General features: G+C 45.3%; 1 protein-coding gene across 1 annotated transcript in view; it reads right to left on the bottom strand.

Moving 5' to 3' along the window:
- Nucleotides 1-22358, bottom strand: part of VCL (vinculin) — a 1795541-nt gene that overhangs the window by 265432 nt on the left and 1507751 nt on the right. The window lies entirely within an intron of this gene.

Genomic DNA, 22358 nt, shown 5'->3' with positions numbered 1-22358 from the left:
ATTGAGCACATCCAATTGTCTTTCCCTAAAAAGGGAAGTATCGACTGAAGCATGACCATCCGAAAATTCTCTTTCTTGACAGATTTGTTTAGCCTTCTGAGGTCCAATACAGTTCTCCAGTCCCCTGTCGTTTTTGGAACTAAAAAGAACCTTGAGTAAGTTCCGGATCCTCTCTGGTCTGCTGGGACTGGTTGGATGACACTTTTTCTTAGCAACATTTGGACCTCTACTGTTGCCTGTTCCCTGTAACTGGGTGGAACATCCGAGATTTTCCTTGTCGGTGGGGGTGGTGAAAGGAATGAAGTATCCTCTGTAAATGATACTTTGTACCCAGTTGTCTTTTGTTATTTTGAGCCAGGCGTCTGGATACAAAGATAAGCTACCCCCGACTGCCTCCAGAGTAGGACAATCGGGTCTCCTTTCAGGAGTGCTGGTAAGGCTTCCCAAAGAAGTGATCTCTGTCACCATGGTTTTGTGGACCCCCCTCTGCTGCGAGGGCTGCGTCTTCCATTATTGCCCCCTCCTCTGCCCCTGGAGGGGGGTTCACCACGTGTGTCCTGAAAAGCTCCTTGGGCTTTTCGGAACCATATTTTCCCTCCCCTTTGACCCTTGGAGTAGGGTCTGGTGGGGTAGAAAAACATACTCCGACGGCAGACAGAGTATTTCCTTCCTGCTCACACCTGGTCAAAGTTTCCTTAACTTTGGGCCCGAAAAGGGACGAGCCATTAAAAGGGGTATTTATAAAGGATAAATTGAAGGGCTCTGCGAAGGAACACAAGTGCATCCAGGAGTGTCTCCTAAGAGCAATTCCTGTACCTGCTGCCCTGCTCGTTCCATCAGCTGCATACAAAATGAAGCGCATGGATGAGTTAACAATGGAGATGAGGGTAGCAAGATGGGAGGCAATTTTATCTGAAGCTCCTGCAGCTATTGTACCCTGAAGAGCATCTCCCAGCTCTTTCAGGAGATCTCTTTGCAGTCTCGTGAAATGGGTTAGATAGTTGAGCGAATGCAGTGCAAAAGTCGTTGAACTGTAAGTGCACTTCCCATATCTACCCATGAGCCTGGAATCTGTGTTAGGAGGATGGATAGAAGAGGAAGTTCCCAAAATTTCCTTTTTGGTGGCTGCTGCCACCACCGTGGCATCAACTGGCACACCCTTGGTCAGAAAGGATTTGTCTTGGGGAGCAGAGATAAATTTATTAGGCCTCCTAGGGACAGGGCTCCATGGTGTCCGGAGACTCCCACACCCTTCGTGAGACCAGCTGCATAAGCTCAACAAAGGGCAGACACCCAACAGGTGGAGGGTTGAGACCCGAAAGCCTTCAGGAGAACAGACTCATCTTCAGTAGGGTTGGTGGACTGCCAGTCACCCTTCTGCCTAAGAATTTCTAGTATCTCGGCAAATGACATATCCTCAGAGGGGGACCATGGGGACCCTTCTGATTCATCCAAGTCAGTATCAGATGTCAGTGACTCCTGTGCGGAGTCTAGATGCTTCCTCTTACAAACTCCCTTCCTGGGAACCTCATCAGTGGAAGCTTCTGGTGAGGTCTCAGAAGAGCATGGGTCACACAATGGGGTTTCCTGAGGCTCTGGGTCTCTACGCTTGGCAAAAATGTGTGAAGCAGAAGCAGGCGCTTTAGGGGAGGAAGAAGCCGGACCCAAGGTCAATGATGTCTTAGGAGACATAACTCTCCTCATGGCTTTGAAGGCATCTCTCCTCCAATGCGAAGGGACAGACGGATCCGAGGAAACCATCGATACCCCTGGCACCAGGACAGTGAGCTCCGCACCGGAGGTAGGAGCCAAGCTTATCAGAGCCAAAGCCCTGAGAGGCAGAGTCGGAACTGACAAGTCAGTCCGACTATCCTCCCCGGACCCGACCATAGTGTCGGCTCCTAGATTCCTCGATCGGCACCGAGGATGTCAAAGTAAATGGAGCCGAAGACACTGGAGCGGGTGTCGGCTCCAAAGGCTCCACAATCAAGAAGTCCTACTCCTTTGGCTCCGAAGGAGAAAGAGTAGTAGCTGGCAAAAGGGTCTTTGGCTCTGAAGCCGCTTGGGTCAGAGATGATAAAAATTTAGCAAAGGCTGGTGCCTGTAAAAGCCTCTGCATCACACGATCCACATCCAAATCGGAAAGGCTGATCAAAGACCAAGATGAGTGGATAGAGGGTGGTACTGACTGTAACAAAGGAGACTTTGGTACATCGGATACCGGTTCCAGGACTGGGGACCAGCTCCGAAAAGATAAGACTGTCGGCTCCAATGTCTGTGGAGCTGACATCGAAGACTTTTTGGATTTTTTTCTCTCAGATGTCTTGGAAGACTGAGGACTTACTGGATCCATCTTGGTCGCTCAAAGCTTCTTGGAAAGAGGGTTTCTGCAAACCTCTATCAATCAACTTCCACTTTCTCTCCTGGAGAACCCTGGAAGAGAAAGAATGACATATGGAGCAGCTATCTTGTAAATGTAAGGCTCCTAAACAATACACACAGTTAACATGACTGTCAGTGACAGACATTTTCTGGCCACATTTGGGGCACTTTTTAAATCCTGACTTAAGAGTGTTTGTCTTAGTCAGCCATACTGTACAAACCACAGTATCAAAAAAGATTACTGTCAAACTATACACTCTCAAATAAATTTGAACGGTAACACAGTCAAAAAGCCCTTTGAAAAATGCAGGTTAAATGTCACACACACAAGTATTTATCTAAATAAAGTGTCAAGTTGTGACAGAAATCACTGCCTAAATGCACACAACAATATTAAATGCTAAGCACACTAACTCTATTAACAAAGATAGCTGCTATTTCATACACTAAAACTAAACCTTAGCTCTAATAATTCTAAACTGTGACAAAAGGTCACACTCAATCTATTAACAAGATAGCAGTGACAGAAAGGTCACTGATTAAACACACTCTAAACTAGGCCTAGGAAAAAAGAGGCCAACTAGAAATTTAAGACAAAGCACACCAAGGGAAAGGGAATTACACAATCAAGGTATAAGAGCTTATAAAAGTATCTAAAACTAATATTAATAAAAGGTTAACAATATAATGAGAAAATATTTGAAAGAGTAAGGTTTTACTGGCCCGAGCTAGTGAGAACCTCTGATCTATTGCAGCGGCAAACTAAATCTGAGGTGACTAGGTGCATCATGGGATAGGGACTTGGCCTCGAGCTATCTGAAGACCTCGAGCTTTGTAGTAGGCAAACTCCGAGCCGAGGGATCGGCTCCGAACCCATCTAAGAATGAACGGCGAGATAGAACAACTTCATATCACTGAACACAACACTGCTCAAAAAATACACTAGGAAAAAAATATAGAAAAAAACTTGACTACACAAAATACTAGCAAATGAAATATCAAACCTGCAATAAAATGCACAAAACATAAAAAGATGATATGTACTCACAATAACGTTCCATCTGTGATGTCAATTTTCATTCTTCCTCACCTACTGGGTTCAGATTCAATCATCAGATCCGACTCAGCCATTGCTTTAGCGTGTGGCCACCAAAAAACTCTCAAGCTCCTCCCTCACCCATAATGCACCAACATCTAACATACTTCAGATCCTGTCTGCCGTCTGACAAAGCAGGAAGTACTACTATAAAATTCATAACAAAAGAAGCCATATTTGGAGCTTAACAGTGGTGTGCTTATAAACCATTGTTCTTCCAGAAATCAGTTGTGAAAAAGGTTGGGGGTTGGTGGGTGGGAAGTTGAGGAAGAATGAAAATGGACAACACAGATGAAACGTTATGGTGAGTAAATAACTTCTTTATCTGATGTCAATTTTCCTTCTATCCTCACCTGCTAGGAAATTGTCCTCAGCTACCTAAAATCCCAGGTGGACTCCAAGAAAGGCTGCTCCTGAGCACAGCTGAGACAAAGGCTGCTTGTCCCCTCGTGACCATATCCACTTTGTTATAAGTAATAAAGGTATGAGGATTGGCCCAAGCTGTAGCTGCACATATAATTCATGGAAGCCCTACAGAGAAACACTGAAGTTGCCATGGACATTGTTAAATGGACTCTTAAAGGTTCTGTTATGGATAGACCCAAGTTGTTGTAGATAAGATGATATGCAACCCATCAGCCATCTGGCTAAAGTTAACTTTGCAACAGATTTTCCCAATTTAGAATCTGCAAAAGGACACAATAATTGATCTGCCCTCCTTATTTCCTTTGTTCTAAAGTAAAAATGTAATTGTGGATATCCAATAAATGTAACACATATTCATCTTTGTTCATAAATTTAGGAAAAAAGACTGGCAGGTTAATGGATTGGTTAATACTGGATTTTGAGGCCACCTTAGGAAGGAGAGAAGGGATGGTATGTAATGATACTCTATCCTTTTGAAAAATCAAGTAGGGAGGTTTGGAGGACAAAGCTTGAAGTTCTGAAATTCTTCTAGCAGAAATAATGACCACTAGAAAAATAGTTTTCCAGGACAGAAATATAAGATCACATTTGTTGTTGATTTGAAAGGGCCTGCAGTACCACATTTAAATCCCACGGTGGAGTAGGGTCTTTATTGGGAGGTCTCAGCAGGAGAGTGCCTCTCAAAAAAGCCTTACAAAAACAGATGAAATATGAAAGTTGGAAACTGCTGCCAAGTGAACTCTAATTGTTGAGGAGCTAGCTCCCTTATTAAACTTTGTTACCAAAAACTCAAGAACACTTTGTACGGGGGCTGAGAAGGGGTCACAATGTTTCAGTTGTACCCAAAACACAAAGCTTTTGCATTTACTCCTGTAAAGTTTTCTTGTAGAAGCCTTACGGGAAGATAAAATATATGACAGGGGAAGACAGCATTGGTTGTTTGGCTATTAATGGAATTAGAGAAACCACTATGTTAGCTTGAGGTTTGAAATACCCAGATGTATCATGTCTATTGGGTGAGACAGAGGTCTGAATCAGATCCACTATCCAAGGTGGGTAAAGGAGATGAGACCAAAGGAAGGGGAACCAAATCTGTTGAGGCCAGTAAGGTGCAAGGAGGATGACTTTGCTCTTCAGCTGGACAGCTTTCTGCAGAAATTTTGGAATTAAGGGAGTTGGTGGGTAAGCATAGAGGAGACCGGGCAGCCAATTGTGAAGTAGAGCATCCCACTGATTTCCCCCGGTGGGGGAATTACAGCAAAGAAGCTGCTGTACTTGTTTAGGGGAGAAGCAAAAAGATCACAGCAAGGCTGGCCCCACTGATGGAAAAATCATTTGTCACTTCCATGTTGAGAGACCACTCATGAGGTAGTAGAATGGACAAGCTCAATTTGTCTGCTATTACACTGGACTTCTCCAGAATGTGTGTTGCTATCAGAAAGCAGCTAAAAGAGCATCACCCATTGCCACACTTTGAGGTTTTCTTGACACAATGATTAATACCCAATTCCCCCTTATTTATGTACCAGACTACTGACATGTTGCCTGTCTGTATTGCAATTGTCCGAAAACAAAGTGTGTCATGAAAGGCCTGCAACACCAAGAGCTCTGCTCCCATTTCCTGAACACTGTTATGGTTACTGGCCTCTTCGGGGGACTAAGTGTTTATTTATTTATTTTATTTTACATTTGTTGACCGGGCTAATCCAACTGGATACATGTCCATTTTCAGTGGAGGCCCGAGGAAAAAAACATATTAAAAACATCCTCGGGAAAAAAAAAAAGCACAGAGATATATTGTACAACTATTAGAAAATAACATTAATATAGAATGATACATCATCAGATTAACAAAAATTTACAATTTACATATTTTGATTTGTACAAATTTACAAATACCAAAACATAATTTACAAGAAAGTACCGTTAAAAAGGGAGTTAAAGAATCAAACATGGAAAGTAGTACTCAGGAATGATAATGTTAGAAATTAAGAGAAAAGATTAGTTTATAGAGAGTTACATAAAGAGGATTATAGTTCAGAATATTCTGTTTTAAATGAAACAGGAAAATTAGTGAATAATAGTCAGGTTTGGTACAAGAGCATAACCAGTGGTTAGAGAAGAAATGTTTTAGGTTAGTTTTAAATAGTGGGATAGAGGTTAGGGTTGTAAGGTCTTGTGGTAATTGATTCCATATTTTACCAACCGAGTTAGAAAATATGGAGTCGCCTGCTGAGTTATATGATAAGGAAGTGTAAATCAACATTTTGTTAGCGGAACGTAGATTCCTCAGGTTGTTATATGACCTTATGAAGGTAGAAAGAATTGGGGTGTTGTTGGGTTGGTATAGGGTTTTGTGGGCAATTACAAGTTGGTTGAATTGTAATTGGTGAGGTAATTCAAGCCAGCCTAGTTGTTTTAGGTTCTGGCAGTGATGAGTCCTGTAAGGAGAGTTTGTAGCAAATCTGGCAATATTGTTGTATGATCTAGCTAGTTTGTTAAGGTTATTTTTAGAAAGATTGGTATATATGGGAGAAGCATATAATAGGGTAGAGATTAGGTGAGTTCTAGATATTGTGGTCCTGGCTTCAGGTGTTAGGAAAGGTTTAATTCTATAGAGGGATCCGAGTTTTCTGTTAATATTCTTTATTGTGGTGTTTATGTGACTGTCAAACTTTAGTTGATTGTCAATTGTAATACCTAGGTGGTGGGGTCTGGAGAAATAACGGTACCATTACTGGATGTGAGTGTGAAATGAAGAGGGGGAGACAAGTAAGAGGGTGTAAAGAGCAAAAGTTTGTTTTTTTTAGGGTTAAGGAGAAGACAATGGTTAGAGAACCATTGTTCTATAGTGGTGAAAGCTTTGTGTGTGAGAGAATGAAGTTTATGAAAATGGAAAACAATAGTGGTCCTAAAATGGAGCCCTGAGGGACACCTAGGGAGGTGGGAAGGAGGTCTGAAAGATGGTTTTGCCAGAGAACCGCTTGTTTTCGGTTTTCCAGGTAAGATGTAAACCAGTTCATAGCAGGACTGTCGAGAGAGAGGAACTTCAGAAGGTGGAGGAGAAGCTGATGATTGACCATGTCAAAGAAATAAGAGTCACGCAAGCCAGTGCCTTGGGTTGTCTTCCTCAGGAAGTACCCTCCCCTACCCAATCTGGTAAACACTCGTGGTCAGTACAGCCTTGGGCGGAGGAAAAATGAAAGTGTGGTCTGATGTGATTAAATCAATCACCAAAGGTCTCTCTTGCATGCTTGCGTGACTCTTACTTGGGCTGACAAGCGTGGATAAAGAATCAACCATTGTGTTAATGTTCACTGAAGAATTCTAATATGAAATCTTGCTAGAGGAACTAAAATTATGGCCACTGACAGTGACCACAAAGCTTGAAGAATCGAACAGGGTGCAATTGTGGTACTGTGGATTATTTTTCTGACCTGGAATCTTATAGTCTGCACACTTGAGAGGGGAAGAGAAGCTGTCAATGAGACAGTGTTGAAAACCGCTCATATGAATTCCAATGCTCGAGATGGTTGTAACCAAGACTTGTAATTTATGGTTATCCCCACAAGCCTGGAGTATAACATCTCTCACACTTATCAGTAGATGCCTGGTTGGCGAAGTAATAAGCCAATCAACTAAGTATGGAAACATGGAATCCCTGCAGTCTCAAGTGAGCTGCTACCACTGCCATGCATATGGTGAACAACCTGGGAGCTGTGATGAGGCCAAAGTGCAGTGCTCTGAACTGGTAGTGACTGGCTCCTAGCCAACAGCGTGAATACCTTCTGGACTGACTGCTCATTTTTATGTGATAGTACGCATGCTGTAGGTCTATTGAGCACATCTAGTCATCCTTATCTAGAAGAGGCAGAATGGACTGAACAGTGACCACCTGATACTGTGCGTGTCAAAATGAGATCCAGATGATCTCCTGTCCCGTTTTTTTTTTTGGCACTTAAAAGAATCTCGAGTAACTTCTGGATTCTATCTGGTCTAGTGGGACCTCTTGAATAACTCTTTCTAGCTGTTTTTGTATTTCTAATGCTGCTGTTTTCTTCAGACTGGGTGGAACATCAGGTAGAGGTAGCAGGGAAAAGGGAATTATATAAACCTCTGGAAATAATCCTCTGCACCCATGTATCTTTTTTATCTAGCAGGCTCTCTGGTGCAGGGATAAATGACCCCCGACTGCCTCCAGAGGTGGACAATCGCTTCTCCTTTCAAGAGCACTGGTGAGGTCCGAGAAGGAATTTCTGGCCCCTTGGTTCTGCGGGCCCTCTCTGCCATGTGGGTGTGGTCATCCATTTGAGTTCCTCCATGCCCTTGGGGGAACTACCTCCATGTAGATCTTGGAAAGGACTCTGGGACTTCTTGAACCATATTTTTTGACCTCCTTGTTGATTCCTAGAGAAGGATCTTTTGAGTAGTCTAAACACGTACACCCACTGCAGAAAGGGTCTTTCCATCTTTTTAAAACCTGGAGAGTGTGTCTAACTTTAGGGCCAAACAACTAAATGCCAAAGGGTGCACTGACGAATGAGGACTTGAAGGGCTCTGGAAAAATCACACAAGTGCATCCAGACATGTTTCTTACTAGAAATGCCTGAAACTGCTGCCACTGAGGTACTTGCGTGTGATGAGCTTCATGGACGAATTAGAAATAGCCTGTAGGGTAGCCAACTGAGAGGCTACAGAAGTCTGAGTCTCAGCAGTATCGGTCCAGGAATGGGATTTTGACAGTTCCTTTATCAAATCCTTTGTAGTCTTGTAAAGTGTGTTAGGTTGCTCAGCAACCCAAGGGCAAAAGACGCTGAAGCATACACATATACTTCCCAAATCTATCCAACAACATAGACTCTCCTTGTTAGGGGGTTGGACAGAGGAACTTTGTTCAGCAAGTTCCTTCTTTATGGCCGCCACCACGACCATAGCATCTACAGGCACTCCCTTGCACCAGTATTCCCTACCTAGACGTAGAGCCAGAATCCGATCTGGTCCTTTGGACTCAAATGAGTTAGGCTCCTTCCACACCCACCCAGAGATCAAGTCAATGAGCTCATCAGTGGGGAGAATAACCCAGGAGGTAGACAGATCAGCTCCAAAGGCTTCCAGGAATGCTGATTCCTCTTTGGAAAGGTTACTGGAAGACCAACCACCCCTCTGCTTAAGGATCTCAAGAACATCTCCACATGAGATGTATTCAGGTGGTGATCTTGGGGACCCTTCTCCATCAAAATCAGCATCTTCGGTGACTGACTCCTGAGGGGAGACCATGTGCTTCCTCTTACACTTCCTCATCCTAGAGCATTCCACTGAGTATCGGAAGAGATTGTAAAAGCTTGCTGGGTAGCCTGGAGACTTTGAGCTGGCTTTCCCTGTGGCATAGAATGATGTGGCTCAAGGAGCAAAGACATCTGGGATCCAGAAGGAAGATCTGAGGGGGTAGGATCCATCTGTTGCTGGAACAGAAAAACACCATCTTCACTACAGATCATTCCAGGGAAAAGGAAGACAATGGAGTAGATTAGCCAGGCTTCTCATTGGATCCCTCTGCCCCAAAGGCAACCTACCAGAGGCAGAAGTCAGAGCCGAGCTGTCCAATACTGAGGCTCCGAGGGGCAGGGACTGCTCCAAAAACCTCACAGTCAATTCTAATGCCTCAGATCCAACAGGAGCGCTTCGGCTCTGAGAATCATCCAGCTCCAAGGACATCTGAGCCAATGCACTCAGACATAGCTTCAGATCCAAAAATAAGGATATCTTTGGATCTGAACCACATGGACCAGAAAGGCTCAGATCCAGGGGCTCTGAAGTGATCAGTTGGATCAGAGAATGAGTTGAAATTGGAGTGGTAGAAAGACGGGCTTCCTGACCCGAACAGGTAGGAACTGGAAGAACTTCCATCTGTATTTGGGCTGACAGGAATCTCCTCATCCGCTTCTGTCAAACTCATGGAAGAACAAGAGGAAGCTAGGGAAGGGGACTTATAGTGCTTTTGTTCCAAAAAGGGAGAAGGTACTCTTAAAGGCACTGGATCCAAACTTGGTGAGCATCTGATTCTAGGTAATAGTCACAGACCTTAAATGCTTGGATCTGAGGAGGCTTTTGTTGGATCCAACGGCAATTGGACTGCAGTGGTCTTTGGATTCAATTTATGCTTCTTTTTGGGTGGCTCTGAGGAAGATGGAATCGATGAATCTGAAGGTTTAGGAGACTTCGTAGAAGGCTCCTTTGACTACAGTTTGGGGGACTGAGCCTCAGCCATAGCTTCTGAGAAGGAAGTAAACCCTTCAATATAAGCTTATATTTTTCCATTTGCGACACCATGTGAATTAAAATGTTTACAAATGGTACAAATCAACCTGAAGGTGGTCCAGGCCCAAACAGTACACACAGTGTGAGCTACGGACAAGGGCAATTTGTGCCTGCGCTTTTGGCATTCCTTAAATCTTGAAGGACCTTTTTTTAGAGATCATTCACGCAATATCAAAAAATAAAATAAAAGGAAGGAAAGCGTTGTTTTACATTATACATACAAGTATAAAGAGAAAGAGAAAAGAAGAGAGAATGATACCAACAATGGCACTGAAAATTACACAAAAAGGTGTAAAAGGAAGAAAAGCTAGGCACGAACAATACCAATTATGGTAATAAAGAAGAACACCAAGTGGAATGAGAAGAGAGGATAACTATAATAAGTCTGTAAAAGATGAAGATTAACGCATTTAGCATAAATCAAAATATTGCTCAAGATGATATCTAATAGCGAAAGCGGCAAATGAGATCCGAGGTATGTTATGAGTTGACACATTATGAGTAAGGGAGGAGCTGGAGAGTTTTGGTGGCCATGAACTAAAGTAATGACCATGTCATATCTGAGGATGGTATCTGAACCCAACAATTGAGGATAGAATGAAAATTGACATCAGATCTAAAGACTGCAGTGTGTGTGTTAGGGGGTGAAGATCAATCCCCTCTGCACCCACACACCTCCCTAGACTTGAATATACCTAGTCCATGGTCACACAAGAACGAAGATCCCCTGGCAGACTGCAATCACTGCTGATTCACAGAACAAAACCACACAGACAAAGATTTCCAGTATTAAATGCAAAATACCCATGCCAACAAGCAACAAAACACACAACAGACATAACACATGCAAACGTAAATAGTCATAATATTTCAGCAATCAAAATACTATAATTCAATATTTAGCACTCAGTGCAAAAAGAGGCATATATTGTGTCAATTTGACATTATGCACTGCATACTAACAGATCTAAGCTAATCAGTTTGTCATAATGTAAAGTAAAACGAATCTCAACTAGTCTGTGCTATTTTTCAAATTGCCAAGTTTAAAGGAATGTCATGTGTGTGAAGCTAAAATAAAAACATAGGCAAAACACATCAAGGGCATTTCAGTGACTATATTTTTGAGCAAGTCATTACTCTTAACTTCAGTATCTGTACAGGAGTGCTCTAACTTGCATGTAGCAACTGCTCTGGTTCTAGTGTGAGAGAGTTTATCATACAGCATCATGACAAACTCTGCATTTCATCTACATTGAATTATGTCTAGTCCCCGCTACAAAAAATGTAGAACTGGTTACATCCTTATTAAGCTGTTCTCTCATTACTATCCATTTCAGAAATCAATAAAGCGTAGGTGCTGCCTATAACAGGGCATTGGTTGGGGGGAGGGAAAAGAAGCAAGCAAGGGGAGTCTACAACAGAAATATATGGCGTCACCAAAAAAGAAGTTATGTTCTTACCATAACATTCCATGCGAGTTGTCCCTCTCGCTTTCATTCTTCCACTGGTTGGGTTCAGAACTGATCCTCTGTTCCGACTCGGCCGTTTACAAAAGCTCGAGGTCTCCAAGTAGCTTGTGGCTAAAACCTTATCCCCATGATGCTCCAAGGGAATTCCCCAGATCTTGTTTGCTGGTATACTAATATATACACATACATTTTACAAATTTACAAGCCCAGAAGAGGGTCAGAGAAAAAATTAGACACCAAATACTTCCTCTGTCTTCCAGGAGCCAAGGCTGGGGGAAGGAGGGTGGTATGTAAGAATGAAGGCGAGAGGGACAACACACATGGAACGTCATGGTAAGAACATAACTTGTGTAATGCCCTATTTCACCTTCATTCTTCCACTGGTTGGGACAGCGTCCCTAGCACCATCTTTCTTGGGGGGCTCAAGGGAGAACATTTTTCAGAACAGTGGATCTAAAGGAGGCCCTGGTCCCTGGAGGCCAAATCCACTTTGTAATGAGTGATAAAGGTATGAGGTCTTGCCCATGTTGCTGCAGCACAAATGGTATCGATTGGAAGTCTAGCCCGAAAGGCAGAAGAGGTAGACATAGCTCTGGTCGAATGACCTCTGAATTTGTTGGGAAGTTGTTTGTTCTGGGATTTGTAAGTGAACATAATGCAATCTGACAACCATCTGGAAAGAAACTGGAGCACTTTTTTATGGTCTGAGAAGGACAAATAATTGGTCAGTCTTCCTAAAGTTCTTCATTCTGTGCAAATAGAAACATAATTGCCTATGAACATCCAGTTGGTGTAACATACTCTGCCTTACTGCCATACTTAGGGAGAAAAACTACTAAGTCTATGGATTGGTTTAAGTTTGATTCTGAACATACCTTTGGTAAAATGGATGGATCTGTACGTAGTGAGACTCTTGTCCTTGTGGAACAGCATATATGGGGGTTTGATAGACAGTGCTTTTATCTCCGAACCGTCCTAGCTGAAGTTATAGCTACTAAGAAAACAGTCTTCCTGGTTAAGAACTTCATGTCACAGGATGACGCAGGTTCAAAGGGAGAAAGAATCATATGGGATAATACAAAACTGAGGTTCCATGGAGGTAAGGGGGGGGGGGGTTAACGGGCGGTCTTAGGGCTTTGCAAAGTCTGTGGGACATAACATTTGTTTCCATTGTCCCTAAATGAAAATTAGAGATCGCTGCTAATTGAAATCGTATAGTAGCTGCAGCTGCTTCCTTCATGAAATAATTTTGCTAAGAATTGCAGTATAAAAGGTATAGGTGCAGAGAAAGGGTCAATATGATTTTCCAAGGCCCAGAATGAAAACCTTTTCCATTTGTTGACATATAATTTTCTCGTAGAAGCTTTAAGAGAAGAAATCAGGATATGCTGCACTGAAGGTGAAAGGTCAGGTAGCCTGGCTATGTTTTGAAGCGGAGCAGCCAGACTGTCAACTTGAGGGTTTGAAGAGATGGATGGAGCATTCCCAATGGGTTGATCAGAAGATCTGGAAGTGGGTCCAGAATCCAAGGCTCCTCCTGAAGATGAAGCCACAAGAACGGGAACCAGATTTGACAAGGCCAGTAAGGGGTGAAAAAGTATTAAGGTCCTTCCCAATACACTGGATTTCTGAAGAACTTTGCGCATCAATGGAAAGGGAAGGAGGAGGGTGTAGAGGAAACCCAAGGGCCAATCATGTACAAGTGCATCCCTTGGTGACTCCCCTGGAGGGAGGATTAGGGCAAGGTAGCTGCGGCATTTGGCATTCATGGATGTGGCAAAAAGATTGCAGCAAGGCTGGCCCCATTTCCAGAAAATCATTTCTACAATCTCTTGCTTCAGTAACCACCCGTGAGGCATTAGAATCGCCTTGCTGAGTCTGCTATCACACTGGATTTCCCCAGGATGTGCGTTGCTATCAGAAAGCGCTGGGAGGAAGTCGCCCACTGCCATACTCTCAGAGCCTTTCAACAAAGGGGGTAAGATCTGGTTCCTCCTTATTTATGTACCATACAACTGACATGTTGTTTGACTGTACTGCAATAGCTCCCAGTGGAAGAGAGTCCTGGAATGCCTGCAATACCAAAAGCACTGCTCTCATCTCTAGGACACTGGTATGCAAATGGGCCTTGTGATCTTGCTAAGTGCCCTGGACTATCTTTTCCAGATAATCTCCCCTCACCACCCTATCTGGGAAGCGTCTGTGGTCACTGCGGCTAAGGGCTGTGGGAGAACAAATGGTCGCCCTAAGGTCACATGTCAAGAAGCCACCAACGAAGTTCTTTCCTACAAGATTCTGTTATGATCTGGTGGAACATGAGTAGATCCTGCATGGACCACTGAGTGAAGAGCAGCCACTGTAGAATCCTCATGTGTAGCAGTGCCAATAGAGCCAAGTTTATTGCTGCTGCCATGGTTCCGAATACTTTTGGAAAGTACAGTTGTGCACACTTAACATAAATGTAGATGTTCGAGTGTATTCACTGTCGCAGTCATCACACTTGGGTTTTCTGCCTGCAGGTGGCCCTCAGTCGTCCTGAATACCAGAGACTTAGTATTTCTGCGTCTGTTGCTATCGCCCCAGGACTGACGTCAGGTCGTCAGGGGTATAAAAACAGACAGCCGATGCCATTACATCAGTTTTTCTTGCCCCAAATGTCAGGAGCCCCCTGATAGGGAACTAGGCTATGGTGAAAAAATCACCACCAATAAAAAGTAAATACCAGTACCCCTGCAAGGGGTGAGTAATATTACACAGGGGGGGGGGGGGAGAAGGGGGCTGGAGGGAGGGAAACCAGGACCTGCAAGATGGTAAGTGTACACAACTGTACTATCTTCTTCATGTTTCACTGTTGCAGTCATCACACTTGGGTTGATTCCCAAAGCTGAAGAAAGGGTGGAGGCAGTCAAGAAGAGTTTGGGCTGGCTAGTATGCCCTGCAGGGCTGCTGTTGCAAAACCCGCCCTGAATTTGGAAAATTTCGGCAGGTGGTAATGCTTTGTGAATGTGTATACAGAACTCCAGGTAGCAGCCTCCAGAATGTCCCTGGTAGGGACTCCCCTGAGGAATGCTGTAGAGGTAGAAGTTGCCCTAGTGGAATGGGTTCTGACCCCCTGAGGGGTTGGTTTCCCATGGTGTTTGTAGCAGAAATGGATACAGTGTGCTATCCATTTGGAAATGGTCTGTTTTGAAATGACCTTGCCCTCTGCCCTTGGTGCAAAACTGAGTAACTGGTCAGATTTTGTGAAGGGCTTAGTACTATCCAGGTAGAATCTGAGTTGTCTGTGCACATCCAAGGAGTGCAGGAGCCTTTCCCCTTTATTTTCAGGATTAGGGAAGAAGGTTGGCAAATGGATAGATTGGTTGAGAGCCACACTGGACACCACTTTAGGCATAAAGGAAGGATTATTCCTGAGGGAGACCCTGTCAGCATGAAAAATAATGAAGGGTTCCACACCCATAAGTGCTTGTAGCTCAGACACTCTTCTAGCTGAAGTGATGGCCAGAAGTAATGCTGTTTTCCAAGAGAGGAATTTTAACTCTGCTGATGCTGCAGGCTCAAAAGGGGGTAGCGTGAGATTTTCCAGTACAAAGTTAAGGTCCCAAGCAGGGGTGGGTGCTCTCCTTGGTGGCCTTAAGTTATTTGCCCCTCTCAGGAACTGCTTGATGAGAGGGTGAGAGAAGACGGGTGGCTCAGTGTTGTAATGAGCAGAGATGGCAGAGGCATGGATCTTAATGGAGGAGAAGGATAGGCCTCTGTGGAGTAGATCTGCTAAGTAATCCAGGATGAGAGGTAGGGAGGGCAGAGCTGTGTCCTCTCCTTTAGATCAAATCCAGGAGCAATACTTTTTCCACTTATCAGCATAGGATTTCCTTGTACTGGGTCTTCTGGCTTCAAGAATGACGTTCAGCACCTGCTTGCTTAGGCTGGTCACTGGGGGAGAATTCAAGGAATAAGCCAGGCTGCAAGATTCAAAGTTTGCAGATGTAGATGCAAGATCTGTCCCCCCTCGGGCTCTGAGGTAGGTGCCAGGGTGGCACTGGTGACAGGCTGCACAGCAGAGGGTACCAGTGCTGGCATGGCCAGTCTGAGGCAATCAGGATTTTCCTTAGTCTGTCCTGTCTTGAGCAATATTCCTGAAAGAAGGGGCAGAGAGGGAAATGCATGGATTGAGAGGTTTGCCCACTGGAAGGATAGGGCATCCACTTTCCTAGCCCTGCTGTGAGGTGTCCTGGTGCAGAATTTGCTGAGCTTGTGATTGCAAGGGGAGGAAAAGAAATCCACCTCTGGAGTCCGTCATTTCTGAATCAGAAGGCTGATGGTGCTGGGCTCTAATTGCCACTCGTGTGTGTCTAGGAGATTTCTGCTTAAGTCGTCTGCCAATAAGTTTTGTTTTCCTACCAGGAATTGAGCGTGCAGGTGGACCTGCATGTCCAAGACAGTGTTCCACAGGGCCATGGCTAGCCTGCAGAGTGGGTAAGAGTGGGTTCCCCCCTGCTAGTTGATGTACCACATAACTGTGGTGTTGTCTGTTTTTATTAACAGGGGTCCTGGTGAGAGTAGGGATCTGAAAACTGTTAGAGCGTGCTCAACAGCTAGCATCTCTTTTTGGTTGATGTGCAGATGAATATGACTTGGGCTCCAGTGTCCTCAAATGCACTTGTCATCCATGTGTGCCCCCCAGGCATAGTCTGATGCATCTGTGATTAGGGTCTGGGTGGCATGGGGTTGAGTAAAGGGAAGTCCCTTGTTGTGGTTGCATGCTGCTGCCCACCAAAGAAACTCTGCCCTTAGACAAGGTATGATAGGAATCACAGTTTCCAGGTCCTGAGAATGTTGGCACCAAAGACTTTTTAAATACCATTGAAGTTTCCTCATATGCAGTCTGGTATATGGAATTAGTAGGATGCAAGAGGCCATGAATCCTAGGGCCTGCAGGATTTTCCTTGCAGATAGCTGGGTTCTGGTGGCCATTTGAGTGAAGTAGCCTATCAGATCGGCTTGTTTTTCTGGAGTAAGGAATGCCATCTGGGATGCTGTGTCCAAGCTTGCTCCCAGGAATACAATATTTTGGCTGGGGACTAATTTTGATTTCTTTTTGTTGATAGTGTACCCCAGGGGAGGTTAGAAGGTTCTTTACAAATGTCAGGTGCTGCAACAGCATTTCCTGACTGTCTGCTTGAATCAGGCAGTTGTCCAAGTATGGGCAAATTTGAATTTTTCTCTGTCTGCAGTAGGCAATGGCTGGAGCCAGGCATTTTGTGAATAGTCTGGGAGCAGTGGATAAGCCAAAGGGAAGTGCAGAGAACTCATAATGCATAGATCCTGCCCTGAAACATAGGTATTTCCTGCATGAGTCCCTGATAGGGATGGGCAGATGGGCTTCTTTTAGGTCTAGGATGGCCAACCAGGCATCTTTGGCCAGTATAGGAAGAAGCTGCTGAGGGGTGAGCATTTTGAATTTTGGTACCACCAGGAAGGTGTTTAGAATGGAAAGATCGAGGACTGGGTGCCAAGTGCCCTCTTTTCTGGGTACCAGGAAAAGTCTGGAATAGACCCATGACCTACTTGTTTCGTAGGAACAGGTTGAATTGCCCTTATGGAGAGCAGGGATTTAACTTGGTTTTCTGCCTCTGCCCACTGGTTTGGAGGAAGGTCTGGGAACCCTTTTGGGGTTGGCAGTGAGTGAAAGTAAAATTTGTACCCTTGGGACACAATGTTGAGGACCCATCGGTCTTTGGTGATGAAGTCCAGTTTTTTGCATGATGGGCAAATTTTCCACCTAGGGGCACGAGCAGTTGGGCAGAGGTGGGGAGTGGAGTTGAGAAGTCATTGTGAATTCTTTCCGTAAAGGGGTGGCTTAGCATTCCCTGTTTTTGAAGTGGAGACACTCCATTGCTTAGATCTCTGCATACCCTGACACTGTAGTCTGGGGGATCTGTTTCCCTTGAGTCTAGTCTGAGATGGCCTAGAGGGGGCTGAAAAAAAACAATGCTTCGAGGGGCAATGGTTACTGAATTTAGGAGGCTGTACTTGCAAGAAATCTTTGACTGTCTGCAAAGATTTAGCTTTTTCTTCATCTTTTTAACAACCTCTTCTGCTTTGGTGCCAAACATATTGTCCTTGTTCAAAGGAGCGTCTAGTAATTTTGATTTAACATGGTCTGGCAAGGTCTACTCCTTACGTCAAGCAATGCCTTCTCAGTACAGAACCAGTGACGGCTGCCCTGCAAGATGCTTCTAGGGCGTCAAACCACATTGCAAAGTATGCTTGCTGACTTGGCTTGCAGAATACATAAGCTATTGTAATTGTTTATTTTCTGCACAGTCTGTAAAGGTAGCTAATTTTTGCTTATAAAGTTCCATAATATGTTGTTGGTACTTCAGCATGTGAAACTAGCAATTTAAAGCCCTAATGGCGAGAGTTGCAGAGGTGTATACTTTCTTACCCCATCTGTCTAAAGCTCTGGAATCCCTGTCCGAAGGAGTGGGATTCTTAGCTGTAGTTGCTTTGATACCTTTAGGCCCCTGGGAGATGACCTCTGGGTCAGCAGTAGGATTTTTGAAAAGGAAGTTGCGAGTCATGGACTCTGTAGTACCTGTCTGGTTTCCTACGAGCAGGGGGTAAAGTATCAGGAGTAAGACTGGATTCCATAAAGACATCATCCACAACATCCAGGACTGGGGGTATTGTTAAAGCCCTATGTTGTGGCAAATCTAGAAATTCTCGGAGTCTCTTTTTGGACTGAGGATAGTCTTGGGCATTCCCAGTGGAAATGCTCTCAAAGTATGCAAGGTTTCACCAAAAGAAAAATCCTCTGGAGGAGAAGCAGAGGGAATGGATTCCTCTGCATCTGAATCCTCATAAGCAAATAAAGACATGCCTTCATAAACAGATACCTCACAGTCAGACTCTTGGTCTGTTAAAGCTGCTGGGGACAGGTCTCTTTTCCTCTTAGCAGGGGAAGGCTGGCTTCCTCTAATCAGCATAATAAGGTCTTCTGCCATTTTAAGCATTTGATGTTGTGGCAAGGAAGCAGGTGCTTTAGTTTAGGTCATCTTTTTTTAGGCATAGCATGTACTCTTGGCCTTAGAAACTTGGTAGTTTTAGACAGAAAAAGAAGTTATGTGCTCACCATAACGTTCCATCCGAGTAGGTAAACTTCATTTGTCAGCAACCTGTGAGTTACGGATCCGACACGGATCTGAGCCGGCAGCATACCAAGCAAAAAGATCCGAGCTCCAAGCTCCTCCTCCCCCCTTACCCATACCATACTACAACCTCCTTTCAATCCTCCGATCGCGTTTGCCACCTGCACATAATAAAACAAACAACAAAACAAACTAACAACAACAAAACAAACTAACAACAAAGCAAACTAACAACCTGAGACACCTAACTCAAGGACAAAGTAAAGCTCATAAGTCCGAACCTCGAGCTCAGCTAAATAACCATCAAGGTCAGGGGGAAGGAGGGAGGGAGGGACGGTTCTTTCGGGAAGCCCAAATGGAAAAACGTTTCCATTTGCTACTGTAAATCTTCTTGGTAGAGGGTTTATGTGCCGCCACCAGGATAGACTTGACTCGGGAAGAGATACCGGGAGTCCTGGCAACTAGGGGAACTGGATCAGCCAAGCTGAGAGCTTGAGACCGTCCAGGTTCAGAGGAGCCATTCCCGAGGGATGAGAAATCAGATCCGGAATGGGATCCAAGATCCAGAGTGGAGCTATGAGATGAGATTGCAGGCAGGGGAACCAGACTTGACGAGGCCAGAATGGGGCTATGAGGATAATCTTGTTCCCCAACAGGCGAGCTTTCTGCAAAAAATTTTGTCATAAGCGAAGTGGAGGATACGCATAAAGAAGACCAGGCGGCCAAGCATGGACTAGAGCGTCTCTGGGGGCTTCCCACAAAGGAGGAATTAGAGCGAAAAACTTGCTGCACTTTGCGTTGGAAGGCGATGCGAAGAGATCACAGCAAGGCTGACCCCACTTGAGAAAGATCTGTTCTGCTATACAAGGATTGAGAGACCACTCTTAAGGAGAGAGGATAGTTCTGCTCAATTTTTCCGCCAGTATGTTGTACCAACCCGGAATGTGCATTGCTAACAGGAAGCAGTTGGTGGAGATTGCCCACTCCCAAACTCTCATGGCTTCTCGGCAAAGGGGTTTAGACCTGGTTCCCCCCCAGTTTGTTGATATACCAGACCACTGACATATTGTCCGACTTGATAGCAATAGTCCTCGGAAGAAGAGAGGCATGAAGTTCCTGCAGTGCTAAAAGGACTGCCATCATCTCCAGGACATATATGCAGTACGGTCTCGGTCTGAGTCCACGTGCCTTGGACAGTCTGCCCGCACAATGCCCCCCCACCCTAGGCGGGATGCGTCCGTGGTCACTATGGCCTGGGGTGGTGACATAACAAAGGGTCGTCCTTCCCGAAGGGCTTGGGATTGAAGCCACCACATGAGGGAGTTCCTGCTGAGAGGAACTGGAAGTCTAGAGGGTGGTGTAGAATTGACCACTGGGCTTGCAACGTCCACTGTAGAACCCTCATGTGCAGACGAGTGTAAGGAATCAGATTGATCGCTGCCGCCATGGACCCAAGAGCTCTCAGGACTAATTCTGCTGGGGGAGCAGGGAACTGAAAGAGGGCTAGCACATGCAGAGTCATGCTGTGAAGTCTGTCTGACGTTAGGAAGGCCCTGGCCTGGAGGGTATCTATCCTGGCCCCTATGAAGTCCAACACTTGAACAGGCTGGAGGAAAGACTTCTTGACATTTATGGTTATCCCCAACCGGGGTGATATCTGGAGGAAGAAATCCCTGGCTAGAGAAAGTAGATGCCTGGTGGGGGTGGTGAGGAGCCAGTCATCTAGGTACGGGAAGACCTGTATGCCCTGGAGCCTCAGGTGGGCCGCTACAACTGCCATGACCATGGTGAACACCCTGGTGGCTGTGGTGAGACCAAAGGGTAGGACCCTGAACTGGTAATCACCGGCCACTAGCCGAAAGCGGAGAAACCTCCTGGACCATCTGTCCATGAGAATATGGTATTACACATCCTTGAGGTCTATGGAGCACATCCAGTCCTCCTCCTGCAAGACGGGCAGGATGGATTGGAACGTGACCATCCGGAATTTCTCCTTGGCATCGAAAAGATTCATTGTTGACAGGTCGAGAATCGGCCTCAAGTCCCCCGTCTTTTTTGGCACCAGAAAGAACCTGGAGTAGATGCCTGATCCGGACTGGTCTGAGAGCACATGCTGGATGGCTCTTTTTTCTAACAACTTTTTTATTTCCAAAGCAGCGGCCTCCCTTTGAGTGGGTGGGGCATCTGGGAGGCCTTGAGTAATGGGACTTGTTTATGAAGGGGATTGAATAGCCTCTGGATATTATCTGAAGCACCCAGTGATATGTCGTGACAGACTCCCATTGATCCAGGTGCCTTGAAAAACGCCCCCTGACTGCCCCCAGAGAGGAGCAGTCGGGCAATCCCTCAGGGCTGCTGCACGGGTTAGTCGGAAAAGGGTTCCCATGATCCGAAGTTCTTCGGTCCCCCGCTGCCTCTGGGCTGGTGTCCACCTTGTCCCCCTCTGCCTCTGGGGGAGGAGGAGTCCTGAGCGTTCCAGGCCTGCTGAGATTTCCAGAACCACATCTTCTTCTGCCCTCGCTGGTTCCTGCAGAAGGACGTTTGAGGGGTAGAGAAGCGGATTCCGACAGCTGACAGCATTTTCCCGTTTTTCTCGCTCTGGACCAGCGTCTTGCGGACGGTCTTCCTGAATAGGGTTGACCCATCAAAGGGTGCATTCGCAAAGGCTGCCTTGAAGGACTCTGAGAAATCGCAAAGTCGAACCCAGGCATGATGCCTTAAGGTGATACCAGACCTGCTAGCTCTAGCGGCTCCCTCCATGGCATGGGAAAGTAGCCGCATAGAAGTATTAGACACTGACTTGAAAGTGGCCATACGAGCAGAGAAAGTCCGTTTATCCTCGGCCAACATGGACTCTGGGGAAGACTCAGCGTGCTCTTTGACCAGGTCCCACTGCAGTCTGATTACATGAGCCAAATAATTCAGCGCCCTTAGCTGAAGCAAAAGTCTGCTTTCCAATATGGTCCATTGCCCAAGACTCCTTGTCAGGGGGATGGACCGAAGAACTTTCCTGGGCGAGTTCCTTTTTCCCCAAGAGGATGGTGTGCTCCGACCGCAAAGGAGCCGAAGATACACTCACCCCCTCAGATCCGATGCCCAGCTCTCTGCTCCGAGAGCTTGAATCATCTGGGACTGGCTATCTGGCTTGTACCTTTTTTTGGTTTATCAGTGCAGTTTCGGGTACTTGTGACCAACTTGCTTGTTTCGTACTATAATACACACACAAAAAAACTAGACTAAAAGAGAAAGTTGGTAAAAGATTGTTACACTTGCCTGGAGCTCGACGAATCCCGTGCTTGGCAAAGCCACGGCAAACGAAATCTGAGGATTGGAAGGAGGTTGCAGTGTAGTATGGGTAAGGGGGAGGAGCTTGGAGCTCGGATGTTTTTGCTTGGTATGCTGCCGTGTCGGATCCGTAACCCACAGGTTGCTGGTCAAATGAAGTGGTCGGTTTGTGTTGAATATCGGTAGTACAAAGAACTTCCTCAGAAGCCGGTGCCTGCTCAGCGGCTCCAG

The sequence above is a fragment of the Protopterus annectens genome, chromosome 14.part0 (assembly GCF_019279795.1).
Source record: "Protopterus annectens isolate FY-2018-M chromosome 14.part0, PAN1.0, whole genome shotgun sequence".
Lineage (NCBI taxonomy): Eukaryota > Metazoa > Chordata > Ceratodontiformes > Protopteridae > Protopterus > Protopterus annectens.
Note: the sequence above shows the minus strand (reverse complement) of the source record. Positions and strands in the feature narration are given on the sequence as shown.